We start from the raw sequence: 15191 nt of genomic DNA, 5'->3' as shown, positions 1-15191 counted from the left end.
AGATCCCTGTACTCTTCTTGAGTCGCCTGCCCCTTCTTTCACAAGTGGTAAACTCTCCTTTTTTTCCTGAGTCCCAGTAAGAGCTTCCCGTTCAGCCAGGCCAGTTGTCTTCCCTGCCCGTTCTTCTTAGGGCACATGGGGACAGCCTGCTCCTGCTCTTGTGCCTTTAAGACTTCCTTCTTGAAGAACGCCCAGCCTTCCTGGACCCCTTTGCCCTTCAGGACTGTCTCTCAAGGGACTCTCTCAACCAGCATCCTGAGCAGGCCAAAGCGCTCTCCCACAGCTAAGCCACTTGACTCCCACCCCTGGATCCAGGGAGCGGGGCATTGCTTACGAGGCTTGGGCACAGCCAGGCGTTGAGGTCTCTGCTCCCTGCTTCCCAGGAGGATGCGAGCCTCTGGCAGTGCTGGCCGGGACGGAGGGATCCCCCGGGCACCTCTCCCAATTTAACAGATTGGAAATCCTTGGGAATCTTAATGTATGTACTGTAAGTAATGTATATATTACAATGTAGTGAATTGAACCCAACAGTGTCCTCAACTGACATAGAAGGTCTTTAGATGTTGCTAAAATTATGAGTCAGTTCATTTGCAGCTTGAGCAACAGAAGCCAGAATTCTTCTCTCTCCTTTCATATCCTTTGTCCATGTTTAGGGTGAGGACATACAGGCTCAGAAGAGCTTACAATACTTCTGTACTCTAGGGAGTTACCCTTAATAAAATACTCTATTTGTATTTTTTTATCGCTGTGCTTATGCTTATTTTCAACATTTGATCAGACATACTAAAGAGCAGGGGAAAGCCTCTCAGTTAAGGAGAAAATGTCACAGTGAAGCTGGTCATGTTATAAGATGCATTATACTAAGTATTTAAATTAACATGACTATAAAACAGCTGGTCCAAAATAAGAGAAGTTTTAGTCCTTCATAACCATAGTAAATATAACTGGAAAAATCTGTAATAACTCCGTTAACAAAGATAATCAAAACAAAATGAAAACTGTTCAGGAACCACCTGCAACCACTGCAACAATGCAATTTCTTCAACTGACTGAACACAAAAAAAGATTTCCAGCTACCGTGATATGTCTTTGGCTCCCTAACTCCAACAACCACACACTTGTTTACATCAGGGTTAACTTGCAGCAGTCTGTTATAAGATCCCCAAGGCAGAAATTTAACACATTCTTCTGGAAACATCCTGATATGCTGTATATACTTTGACATCACATACATATCAAAAGCCTGAAAAATAAAGTTCAGACATAAAACGTACTCAGTAAAACCAGACAACACCAAGAAAAGCAATACAAAATAACACTGTTTGTCAATGCAGGAGAAAATGAAAATATCTCCAAAGTAGGAAATATCTTTTCCTTCTCCAGGTTATTGCAATTAGTAAGGATGTGAAAGCACAACTTCTTCAGCATTGCAAAAGTATTATTTTTCACACTTCAACACTATCCTCAGGAACTAACAAAGAGCAAGTCTGACTCTGAAAAATTTGCTTTAGCAAGCTGTTAGTGTTCTGTGCTATCTATAAACTGTGCTTGCTTTAAGTAGTGGCATATGTTCTGATAACCACAAAGTATTGGAAATCTATATTTAAAACTAATACTTGCAGAAACAACATAAAACTTTCCATGGTTTGGGCAATTTAATTTTAAACTACGTACTGACAATGATCATGAATTTCTCTGTGTACTCTTGGCAGTGTTTAAGTTCATGTTAAAACTGTTTAGAACTTGAAATTTAACAAACGTAAAGGAAAATCCCTTCTAAGCCAATGTTAACCTGACTGAAACTGGCATGACTGTAGAGAGTCAATGTAATTGCTATCCTGATTTTCAGCATTCTGGAACTATTTCTACTCTATGCACAAAACCAGCTAAATATATATTTTGTTCATAAACTGTGTTGTAAAGTACCATTAAGAATATTTCTTACCTCCACAAATTTCAAGAGAAAAGAGTTTATGGAAAAAGTTCATTTCAAAATATATTTAAGTTTCTCACTGTGTTTATCATTAAAGCACTTTTTAATTACATACATACATGCAATGTTATTGTATATAAAATGCAATACTGATATTTTTTGTTAGGTTCACACTGTCATGCTACAGAACTGCATAAACAGACATTGCAAGTATATTTTCAAGTCAGGTTTCCATAAAAGTATTAGTAGTAATCAAAATACATGCTGTATTGCATACTACCAACTATATTTTAAATCAAGTCATCATAACAAAAGTATGAAAGACATTTAAAATGCAGTTACAAGGCTGAAGATGAAACCCCATTTATTTCAAGTATGGAAATTTCAGATAGAATACTTAGCCAGTCCTGCTGGGTGGTTTCTCTCTCTCTCCAATGTGTAGAAGGAATCACTACATCTATCTTCAAGAAGGTGAAGTCAGAGCACAGTTGTTATTAACAGACAAAAGGAGGCAACTTAGTATTCCAGAAGAAATACAGGTACCATTTTTCTGCAAATCATCTAAAGGAAGAAAGGTGAAATATTGGTAGTAGCTAGCAATGAGAGAAGGGGTACAGAATAGTGACAAGCTTGAAATTCTTACATGGGATGTCTGCACTACATCCTTGTCTCCAAGATCATGTTCTCACACACACAACTAGTATAACAAAGAAATCCTAAAGGATACAAAATTTTTACAAAGAGACACATTCTAACTTGTTAATAATGTGAGGTTTCAGAATAATGTGCATTAAACTACTAGCTGGGTGAATCAGACATTTCTATAAACTCTTCTGTTTCTAATGATATAGAACCAGGAAAGTGTATAGATGCCTGTAAGTCAACAGTAGAGGAGATTGCTCTGGAATAAAATACAGTGGGACTGTATCCTACTGTTTTATTCTGCAGGCTTCATGGTATGATGGGTCAAGATGCCTCTTCCACCTGAGACTGCGCTATTTGCCTACTGCATAATATGCTGTTTCTCTCTTGGAGATATACACAGCATGAAAACATTTACCCTGCCTTTCCTTTCCCAGCATATATAAATTGAAAAAATACTTTTGGGGATTGAGGGGTATTTTAAAATGGCTTTCGACTATAACTCTCATTGACATACATGCAAAACATGCAGTTACACAGCTGTTGTTCAGCTCTCACAGAAATCTTTAAAACAACAGATCTATATAAGAAATTAGTTATTAGAATGAAAAATGATATTTTAATTACTGGAATAAAATTTTCTTGATAAGAAGCGTCTGATGCTGACAGCTTGCAGCATTACTTTTACATGTTCTTGTCCCAGAGGCTGCAAAATGCTCACTCTCCTGTTGACTTAATGTATGTCTCACAATAGATTAAAATGGACAGAAATACCTGAGCACTGCCTCAAATCTAGGCAAAGGTTAATCATGCAGCTGTACAGACAGCATTACCAAGAACAGAAGAGTGCCTTTATGGGCAACTTGATTCAATAACATACGAACACTCTTGTCAGGCTCTTCTCTACCAACACTTTGACCAGAATTTAGAATATTATTGGGCCCACCTGTGCATTTTCAGTCCTGGTAAATCTTTTGCATGTGTTCTAACTATCCAAAATGGGAAGGTTTCTGATGTTTGAATGACAAAGCTAATCTTGACAAGCCATCTGAATAATCAATTAATGAGGAATTTCTGTGCTTGATAACAAGTGTGGGCAGATAACAGAAGAGCCCACCTCTGCATTTTCTTGATAGCTAGAAATGGAAAACCAAGCATGGTGCAAAGATATGATATGAGAGAAAGAAGGTCTGTTAGAAATGTGAAATTTTGTCCATACACGTACTGATGAAACTTGCACACTCTGAAGATAATGGTTATGCTCCCATTCAATTGTGCATAGTGGTTTTCTGCTTTGCTAGTGTCCTTGAAGCAAAGGTAATTGGTTTTTTACTCTCCTGTGAGCATAATGTGGGATATGACTGCTCTCACCCCATAGGAAGAATGCATCATACACTAATTGTATTGGCAAATCAGAATCAAATTGTGTTAATACATCCAAGGCTAGTAACAGGCTTCATCTATTTAAAAAGCTCTGTTGCTCTTATCTGTCCAAGCGCAGAATTTTCCTTGACCTGGAATATCATGTCAATATTTCAAATATAACAGTTAGATGATGAATGGAGTTTATAAGGCATTTTAGTAATCTCATAAAAAAGAAGGATGCACATTTTCAGGACCTGTTATGACCTTTTGTCACGTCCCACCTAGGAGAAGGGGAGAGTGGAGCTTTCCCTGGGGCATTGTCTGTGCTTACAGCACAGCCAGGTGGGCCTGGTCCCTTACACCTTTTTGACAGGAATAATTTCTGTTTCATGACTATCTACTGTAAGGGATTACATTCTTTCTGAAAATAATGTCATGTGAGCTATTGTATATTTTGATTTGTCATTAGTAATGTTGCAATTGCTAGCTTTTTTTTTTTTAATGGGCTTTTTGGAATTATTTATTTATTTAATTATTTTTCTTTTCCTATTTCTATTGTGTCTGTAACATACTGCAGTGGAGTGGGGGAAAACAGAAAATAATTTTATGCTCTCCTTGACCTTTTAAATGTAAAAGTAGTAGGCTTTACTTAATCCCTGACTTGATGAATAAATGAAAGGGTCTTATTTATTTATTTGTTTATTTTTAAAGCATTGTTCTGGGTTCATTGTGGATGAGATAAAGATAGATCTCATTTGTAAAGCTATATAGGTTCAGAAATGCATGCTGTAAGAACACAGCAATAATAAGGAACAGTATGAGTACAGTATTGCTGTAGTTCAGAACACAAACACCCAGTTTGTGTTTAAGGTAGGATATAGGTATAATTTATTGCCAGAAGTGAAGGTAGAGGAACTTCATCTCTGAGTGGTGAAAGAGAGTCTGGAAGTTACTCAGATGCACATGAAAAAATCCACAACGAATTTAAAATTTAACAATTTAAGTTTGCTTTTGATGTTACTCACAGGGTGCTGGACACAGTTTATAACTCATGGACAACTTAATTCTGAAAAATACTCAACAGAGCTCCAGGAACACGCTGTTCAGATTCTGATCCTACGACCTTAAGTGAGAAACTGTATTGCTCAGTTCCAGTCAAGTTCAAGCTCTAAGTATACAGCAAACATGCTCCATTAAGGCAATATATAAATTAAGTGATATGTGTGTGCACTTCTAAATCCATTTTTATTTGAGTTACTGATGCTAAGCATGTATCTACATCTCCTCTCAAACACAATATGAAGGCTTTTTTTCCATCAGAACAGTGAATTTTTCTATGTAATTTCATCAGTCATATATACTAAAATAAAATAGAAAGAACCTGAATCTTTTACCACCATGATATTCTGCTTCAGGTAAACAATTTTATTACAATGACTTCAACACACTGTCATTTTGGTTTAGTAGCACTTCATGTACTTTTTATCAATTCATCTAACTGCACACACAGTGGAGATGTAGAATTTTAATTTTGGTCTATGTTTCTTCCAGGCAATGAATCTATTGTAGATTAATTCTTCCATATCCTGTGATCAAAAGTTAAATACCATGAATTTTCTCTAATTTTGTGATCTCACATTGTTCTCATCAAAGCTGTATGGGAAACATAAGTTACTAAAGAACAGCAAAGAGGTTATTTCCATGATGAGGACTGTTCTTGTCACCTTTAGCAGTGCCACCAAACAGTGAGAAAATTAATAGTAAGATAGACCACTGAAGTCATCTACATGGACAGGGATGGTTATCCTTTGATTATACTCTCTGAATAATACTGAGAAACTTTAATCAAGTCAAGCCTCTCTCCAAGTTAAAAAAAAAAAATATATATTTCTCTATTAAGGGTCTCTGAAGATTTCCAACCTCTTTGGTCATGTAACTCAATGCTTAAATATCTGTGACTTATTTCAGAACAAATGTACAACTGATAAAGGAATACTTGAAAGATAACTCTCTTTAATGAAAGATATATACCTGCACCTACTGTATTAGCTGATTTAATTATAGATGATGTACAAGAAAGATCATATCTCAAGAATAGTAAGATATAAAATAGTAGAATGTCAATTAGAAATCAAAGTTGTTTTGAACTCCTGAGGACAGGAAGGGAACAAAAGCAGCCTACCTCACTTAAAAAAAAAAAAAAAAAAAAAAAAAAAGCTTCTAAATAGTCCTAAAAGTTTATTCCTCAAAGAAGATGTGTACCCTTGACAAAACTTGCTGTACAAAAATCCAAGTGACCTCAGGTGTCAAAATTTGGTGTGGGGAGGGAAGGGTTTGTCAGGAATGGCCCATATCAGAGAGGAAGTCAGGGGATTTTTCAATGCTCAGATACCTGAACTATCTCTGAATAAAAGGACAGCATGGTCTTTCAAGTATGTCATAGGCTAGCTTCTTAGGACTAATCTGGTATCTCAGTAAAGGTCTGCAATGTGCTATTCAGCCATCTTCTTAGCTGGGGGAAAAAAAAAAAGGTTACAAAGCCCTTGTATGTGGATTCTATTTCCAGACCATCTCAAAATGCCTGTATAACACAAAACAAGTAGATTAGCTCTTTAAGCCTTAGTTTCTTTGTAAAAGTACAGATAGACTGAAAAAGTTGTTTTAGAGGGAGATAAAGAAAAGACCTGAAAGGTAGCTAAATTCCTTGCAGCCACCACAAAAAAAAACCCCAAAAACCACTCACTGCAGTGCCGAGTGTAAATGTTAGGCAGACTACCTGATAATGTTGACTGGTGCCAATATTCAACAGACACCTTACTTTCTGCAGACCAAGAATCTCCAGTCTAATTAAAGTTCCCACCTTCTGAGGAATAAATGAATTTAAGAAGTCAAAGCAAAGTATCCAGTAACTTTATTGCACTTATTTCCATTTGGGAACACCCTCACAGGGCCCTACAAGGAAGAGGCTGTGTTTTAATGTTTCTCCAACACCAAGTGTTTTTCCTGTAGCCTATTTTACACAGCCCACTTGCCATGCAAACACAGGGAAATTGAAGCACTGCCTCTCACCTTCACTGCAAGCACTAGCCAAGTGACTGCACGTGTCAGTGCCTGTCAGGCATCCACACACTGCTTCTGTCCTGGCTGAAGTCTGCTAAAAGCAAAATCCCTGCACTCTCTGATTCTTTGCCAAGGGAGGGGTTGCACCTCTCCTTGCTTGCAAGTGGGTCAGCCAAGTTTCATGAAAAAAAACTGGTTTCGTGGTTTATGCTAATCTTGTGTTCCCTGCCTCTCTTCTCTGTATCCAAATAATCTCACTGTGGTTAAAAGGCAACTCTGATGTACATGAGTGTTAATGTTTTAAAAGATCAGAATGTTGTAGTCAGTATTGAGATACATTTCATATAAAATAATAAAAAAATCAACATGGACCTCCCCTTTCTTTTTGCTGTACATAACTAGGAACAAATCTGTACTGCTGGGTTAGTCTCAAAAGCAATGCCTGAAGGAGTTATATGGCAGCATATTTGTTCTTGTCACACTTTTGCCTTAAAGTTCGTGAGTGCCAGTATAGCTCAACATTGTTAGCTTAGAAACATAAAACCTGAAAAGAATTAGGATTTTTATCATGACCCAAGAACTTTATGTGAAAGAAATTATAGAGCATTACATTTATAGACTAAATCCCAGATGCAGTTACCATGTTGCCAAAATCCATGGGTTTTTTTCTTATTCAGTCCAGTTGAAATTAAAGTATTGACAGAAACAATTTCTGCCAGGAAAGTGGAAATGTTAAGAAGGGATGATATTGAATCTGTTTTTCTGCATTTATTTTTGCTGGGTATCCACATCTTACACTCTACAAAATGTTGCTGAAACTAAATAAGAAAAATAAACCAAAATGAAATGCCAGACTTTTCTGCTGTTTTCTTTTACTTTGGATATGTAGAATAAAGCTAGAAGTAGAAGTTGAAATGCTGAGCAGTGTATTTTTTTGCAATAAATTTCAAGTGTGTTGCACAACCTGAGGGGAACAAAAAAGCATTAAGATGTATTTATATTGAAAAAAGAGTGATTTTTGTAAGGTTGAGAAAGAAATCCATCACGGTCTACATACCATATCAAAGGATGGTTATGACGTTACAGGAGTAAATTCCCCCAAAAGTGCATACAGGACAACTGACATTTGCCACAGTGACATTCTCTGTCAGTCAAAGTGGTAGCACCATTTTCTTCTATGAAGACAAAAAAACCCCGACAAACAAGATACAGCCTCAGAAGTTGGTTCTTACTAAAGAGAAAATGGAAACTCTTGCTACAGGAAACAGTATAATAACCTAGAGGGGCAACGTGGTAGATATCTTTCCCCTGTTAGTACACACAGTCAGTCATCTTTGCGACAATGAATATACAAACAACAACTAAAAAGTCCTTTTCTCTTACCTGCCATATTACACAACATGAAGCTATATTTGTACTGAAGCACTTAAAAGACATGAAGTGTTATTTTTTTAACCAGCTGGCCAATGCTGAACTTCTTATAAACCAAATATCTAAAAGTGCATTACCTAGCTCAATAGTAATTACTTACCCTATAGTAAATTTGTGTTATTCCTCACACAGCAGTGTCAGAAACGTTACTTGGTCTAAAAAATGTACTTCTATATGTATTAGATTACCAGAATAAAATGCTGCTTTACTAGAATTTGTAGAGCTCCTTTTTCCAAAAAAGAAAATATCTGTCATCTTTTCCTTTATGGGTCAAATTCAGGTAAGGTAAACTGTTCTATAGACAAAAATTGTACGAGTAATACCACCTTAATTATAAAAAGAGCAGGAGGATAAAAAGCAAGGAAGAAAAAAAAAAAAAAAACAGAAACAAGAAAATGAATGAAACATCATTGTATTTTTTCTTTATTACAAAGCTGTGGCTATTCTTATTACTGGCTATTCTTGATTTGCCTACCTCACTTTTACAATAGCTAACACAGTGTAGTTTCTACATGAAATAAACTGAGCACCCTTCATTTGTCTAAGAAAGTGATAGAAATATTATTGACAGCTTTTTAATAGCCAAAGAAATAGAATCTTACACAGCAGTACATAGCTTAAAAGTCAAAGTCAACTCCTCACTTGTTGCTGTTAGTATTCTACTTGGAAATGTCCCATTAGACATAAGGTGATAAGAAGAAGAGCTATTTTTCAATTCTATTTCTGTTTGATTTATAGTATTTTCAGTGAAAATACTGCAATCTGTATTTTAACTAGGACAGCCTATTTCTGTGAATTGTATATTCAAGATCTTTTACAGAATTAAACAATACTGAAAGACCACAGTTTAAACATTGCTGTAATTTTGTGGGGAAAATCGCATGCCTCTACTCAGTTGTTCCCGTAGTTCTGTACATACACAGTATTTATTTTCTAGCTATTTGGGGCAGTTCCTAAGGTCATGTAAATTAACTTGGGTCCATTCTACCAGTGGACCAAAGCCAATTTACATTAGTTGAAGAAGTGTCCTTCACCAAAGGGAAAAAATTTGGTAGCACTCATTGTGGAAATAAAAACGAAAAGGCTAAATAAAGAAGCATAGTTTCAAAATGATGAAAATGCAAGAAAGATAAAGTGGTGTTGACAAAGTTTTCAACTGAGATTAAAAGATGTAGGAAAGCAATTCAGAATATTAAGAGTAGTGCTAGCTGAAAGAGAAATCTAAACCTTCCATCCCACAATCTATTACAATATTTCATACTTGTTTTTATCATAAATCTGGAGAAAAAATGAAAATATCAACATTTATGAAATTAAAAACTCTAGATAAATTTGATCGAGTTACAGATAAATGCAAGAGATTTTTGTATCAGCCTTTTTTACAAACTATTTTTTTGCCATTCTTGAACTTAAATTCACGATTTTAATTTGCTAACCCAAAAATGTGTGTTCTATGATGCACAGTAATCTTCACCTGCCGGTGAAAAATGATTCAGTGCCTTAAGAGGTTTATTTCAGCCTTGGAACAACTCCAATAGAAGAGTTCCTTCAGAAAGGAATCCTGAGAGGTTTGGACTACAATTCCCTAGTTATTTAGCTTCTATGAAGTCTAACAGAGTGCTCATCTTTCAGGAAAATACCTTGATTCAGGAGTTCTGAAATACTTTGTTTCCAATAAAAATTCAGAATATTTTAGATGCAGAATAATCTAATGATAGGCATAGGAACTCCTTTTAGTTTTCCAAAGAAAAAAGCCCCTGAATCCACCTACTATAGATCATTATAAATTTTTGGAAAATTTGGTTTATAATCAAAAAATATTGTGTCAAAAGACTACAATATTATACATACACATACACATACATGTATATATACATATATATATACACACAGATACATACATTATACATATATATGTACAGATACATATATTAAAAAGCTACAGCTAATTGAATGGAGGGACTGCAGGTAGAGTTAACAGTCAGTGGAGGTTGATTTGAAATTGTACCTGTCCAAAAAAAGGATGGTTCTCCTCTATTCTTCTCCATCTCCTTTCCCTCCCCTGTGTCAGGTCTATGAAGTATGTGGCCACATGGCAGTTAGATCAGTTTCCTAATCAGACTGAGGACTAATAATTTATTCTGCATAATTCTCAGTCAGATCAATGACACAATGTTCTTCAGCCAGTGGCTGCACAATTGCTAGAACTGACTCAAGTGAATTACTAGGAATGTGGCCAAGGATGGAGCGGAACCACTGGTCTCAAAGGCAGCACAACTTCTGATAGGCATAAGCCAATGGTGAAATTGCATCTTAGACACAAAAGACCCAAGCAAAAGCTCTGCAAATTATATTGTATTAAAACAATTAAAGGGAGTATGACTCTAATTTAGGATTGCTGTTCTAATTTAGACAGTGAGTCATTTGAGATAACCCAGTCAGAATAAAATTATTGCCAAACTGACAATTTGAAATAGCTCTGCATCCTTAATGTGGTGGTTCCTTCTCTCCACATTGGACTTTGCCTCTTTCTCCTACTACTGCTTGTGTTCTAGTACAAGAGATCCCTCCACTTATGTCTAACAAAACTGCTATTTAGGGAGCATTAGTTGCTAGGAAGCAATTGTAGTTATAAAACAGATTGCAGGTTATATACTTTTGTAATTTAAATGAAAGGTGTAACTCTTTCAAAGAAAAGCAAGTTTGAATTTAGACATTTGAGAAAAAATGAAATTTAAAATGTATGTGATAAATATCGTCAAAGACTATCTGCCACCATTCACAAATCGACATTTGCTTTTAAAATGTTAAGTCAAAAGTGTTAGAAAAGGTGTCGTCCTTCAGCTATGACAATTCTAATAAGGTTAGTTAATTAAAAGACACCACTGTGCTTTTTTGGTTCAAATGCAGCAAATGGTTTTCTTAGTCTACAGTGGCATAAATGCTACAGTTCTACAGCTTCTTGTTACATGTTGCTGACCATCACCATAAAAATGCCATCCACATCAAATCAACTGCTTTAGACAAGCTATTCCAGGACACCCAGACTATGTATAAAGCATTTCCTCAGGGAAGTGTTTTGAAAAATAACTCCCTGACAAAGAAGTTGCTTAGTACAATTCTTCTTACAGCAACTCATGGGGTTTACATACTTGTCAAAAATCATTGCAAGCTCAGAAATGTCTGTGTAAAGTTTTGAACTGACATCTGATAGATAAGCTGACAGCTATGTGTATGAAATTGGATAACAGTAGCAACTTAGGAGGAACAAGAAAAACAAAACATACTGGTTTTGTGTTTGTTCTCAGTAGTTTTCAGGAGTTTTCTTTTGCTGCACCAGGACTGTCAACTTCAAATGTCTGATTTTAGGCCACGCTTTCACATGGAAGCTTTTCAACTCACTTGGCGTAGCTCAGCTCTTGCCTTGAATTGATTTTCCCAGGAAAAAATTGTTTCTTGATTTGTTAAAGTTACTAGCATAAATAAAACAATATCATCATACCTCTATTTGGGATTTTGAAGGGAAGTTTTTCATCAGTAACAGCATTTCACCAGGAATGATTAAATGAGTGAGAGAAGGAGTCTTCCCAGCTTTCTGCATAAGGCAGAAATAATGGCAACTTGAGCCAAACTAGAATCTCATAGTTCCTCATATCTACTCCTTCTCTTGCCCTGAACACACACTATGCATAAGACGCCAACTGGATAGCATAAAACTGAGAATCTGTCCTTTTTGTCCTCCTCTGATTAAAAAAAACCCAAAGCTTTCAGCAAGAGATAATGACGTGTAACACAAGAAGAAAAGCAGTGGCTTTTTACAGGCATATTACATCAAATTCACAGTTGAACAAACTGCATGGACATAATTTGGTCTCGGTGAGTCTTCAAGAAGACCTGCATCAGTCTTACAAGAAACTTTTAAGATAGTTGAGAACCTGTCAAAACTAGATTTCTTTCTAAACTTGACATAGAAGTTATTCAATGTGTAGGTCCAGACTAAATGACTGTTAGAGTCTCATCTGATCTTAAAATCTCAGAACCTTAATACAGACCTTTCAATTTAAAATGTTGGATATTGATCTTTAGCTAGTTAGCGGTCCCTTCTAACTCCACAGCTTCTAAAATACATCATATGAAGTTTCCATGGTTTCACTAACCCTATCACATTCTGTGGTAAAAGAACATGGGTGCAACTGATACCAATTGTTGCTATCAGCAGTCCACATCTTTCCTGAAAGACACTGCTCTGCAAGAATCCAAAGATTAGTCCTTTATTTCGCTATGTAATATAATAGCCAATTTCCTTGATATTACTTATGCCCATATGTCATGATTGTAACTTTTTTTTAATCACTGAATAGCTGAAGAACATATCTGCCTCTAACTTTAAATTTTAGACTTTTGCATGTTGTCTTCTGCTGTATATATTTCAAAAAGCTAAGTAATTGTAAGAATTACCCCAGGAACTGAACTCATTAGATGTCATGTTAAGATCAAAACATCTTTGAAAACCATTAATTTCTCTTTACATTTGTACAACAATGGTGTCCATGTTGCATTTAGGTTGTGAGACTGTATAATATTTAGATGTTCCCATTTTCATAGTAATGCTACCTCAGTGCCACTAAAGCTGAACTAAAGCTTTTTCATTACTTCACTATAAGACTTACAAGCTTGGTTTGTATCCCTCAGGAGCTGAAAACGATACTGTAAAATCTCAGCAGATACTACCAAGAATGAATTCCAGGTGATTATTTTGGTCTATATGCTCTTTGAGGTTCCTGTGGGCTCTCCCCCCTAAGTAGCTCACAATATGTCAGATAATCCAAAGTAATGGTGCTGATTCCACACACCGTGGGTACTCCATATCAGTTGATATATGCTGACCTATTATCTCAGAGGGATGGGGATGGGACTTGCAGTTCCTGCATTTGTTCTCCTCCATGATCTTCAGTTCTGGAGAAAGCGCTGGGACCCTTTTTGTCTGGTTAAAAGATACAAGTGTTGGGTTGTTGTCTCCTAGACTCCCAACTCACAAGACACTGCAAAGAGATGGAAGGGGGTTCATGGAGGTTTAAAAGACAGATAGGAGAGTGATTAGAGGGCAGAAAAATGGGTTCCAGTATAGGAATTGGTGTGTGTGGGTGGGTGTCACAGAGGTGAAACCTGAGTAGTTAATTTAGTCATCTGCATTGATCTATCGGAATACTAGAGCTGCAAGCTTTCTTTCAAAGATCCATTTCTAAATCATCTTAGAGCTTCGCTTTGCAATCAAACAAACTCAGATTAGACAGGACAGGAATTAAGACAGCTAATGTTGATTTACACTACATACTATGCAGTAGCACACTGCAGGTATGAAATGTGATTCATGTGACATCTGTTGAAATCTGAACACTGTGTCAGAGTCGAGACTTCAGGCCAAAAGATAGTAACATTGCAATGTAGATTGACCATATAAAACCCACTGTTGCCAGTTGTATGCTTACTAGAGTGGTCCTTCTACTGTTTACCAGTAGCAGTAATAGCTGACAGATGGCTTTGAATATAAACACCAAAAGAACTGGGCGTATCTCAGTTTGGATTCAATTTGGTGTATTCCTATATCAGGCAAACTATATGGTTGTATGTTAACTCAGAATATCAGTTAGTGAATGCTAGTCCTGATTTGACTTTTTTTTAAAGGTATGTTTTACTTCAGTTGAATTTTCACAATAACAGTATTGTGTGGATATGTCTAAAGGACATTCACTTTGCACTTGTCTCTTTCATATTCTCCTTTGTTTATTGTTAATTCTAATTTGATTGTAACTTAATAGCTTTTTATAGTGCCCAGCATAGAAAAGCTACACATGATTACATTTTCTTACTCTCTTTAGTGTAATAATTTCTTATATAATATTGAAGAAACATCCATAAAGGCTAAAAAAAAAAAAATCTCCCAGACTAACATTGTTGCAAGATATGGTCAAACAAAAGTAAGTGAGGATCAGTGTACAGATTGTGACCCCACAAGCATCTCTGCAAACCAGGAAGCCTTTATCTTAGAATCATAGAATCAAAAAATAGTTTGGGTTGGAAGGAACATTTAAAGACCATCTAGTCCAACCCCCCTGCAATGAGCAGGGACATCTTCAACTAGATCAGGGTGCTCAGAGCCCCATCCAACCTGACCTTCAATGTTTCCAGGGATGGGGCATCCACGACCTCTCTGGGCAACCTGTTCCAGTGTTTCACCACCCTCAGCGTAAAACATTTCTTCCTTCTATCTAGTCTAGATCTAACCCCCTTTAGTTGAAAACTATTATCCCTTGTCCAAGGGATAGGGATGGTAGTAGGGCAACAGGCCCTACTAAAAAGTTTGTCCCCATCTTTCTTACAAGCCCCCTTTAAGTATTGAAAGCCTGCAATAAGGTCTCCCCAAAGCCTTTGCCTCTCCAGGCTGAATAACCCCAACCCTCTCAGCCTTTCTTCATAGGAGAGGTGTTCCATCCCCCTGATCATTTTCGTGGCCCTCCTCTGGACCCACTCCAACAGTTCCATGTCTTTCCTGTACTGAGGACTCCAGAGCTGGACACAGTACTGCAGGTGGGGTCTCCCCACGCTTCTTTTGATGTAGCCCAGGATACGGTTGGCTTTCTGGGCTGCGAGCACACATCGTCAGCTCACGTACAGCTTTTCATCCACCAGTACCCCCAAGTCCTTCTCGGCAGGGCTGCTCTCAATCCCTTCATCCCCCAGCCTGTATTGATACCGGGGG

This window comes from Pygoscelis adeliae, unplaced genomic scaffold (genome assembly GCF_000699105.1).
Source record: "Pygoscelis adeliae isolate BGI_AS28 unplaced genomic scaffold, ASM69910v1 Scaffold6, whole genome shotgun sequence".
Classification (NCBI taxonomy): domain Eukaryota; kingdom Metazoa; phylum Chordata; class Aves; order Sphenisciformes; family Spheniscidae; genus Pygoscelis; species Pygoscelis adeliae.
The sequence above is the reverse complement of the archived record's forward strand: the minus strand, read 5'-3'. Positions refer to the sequence as shown.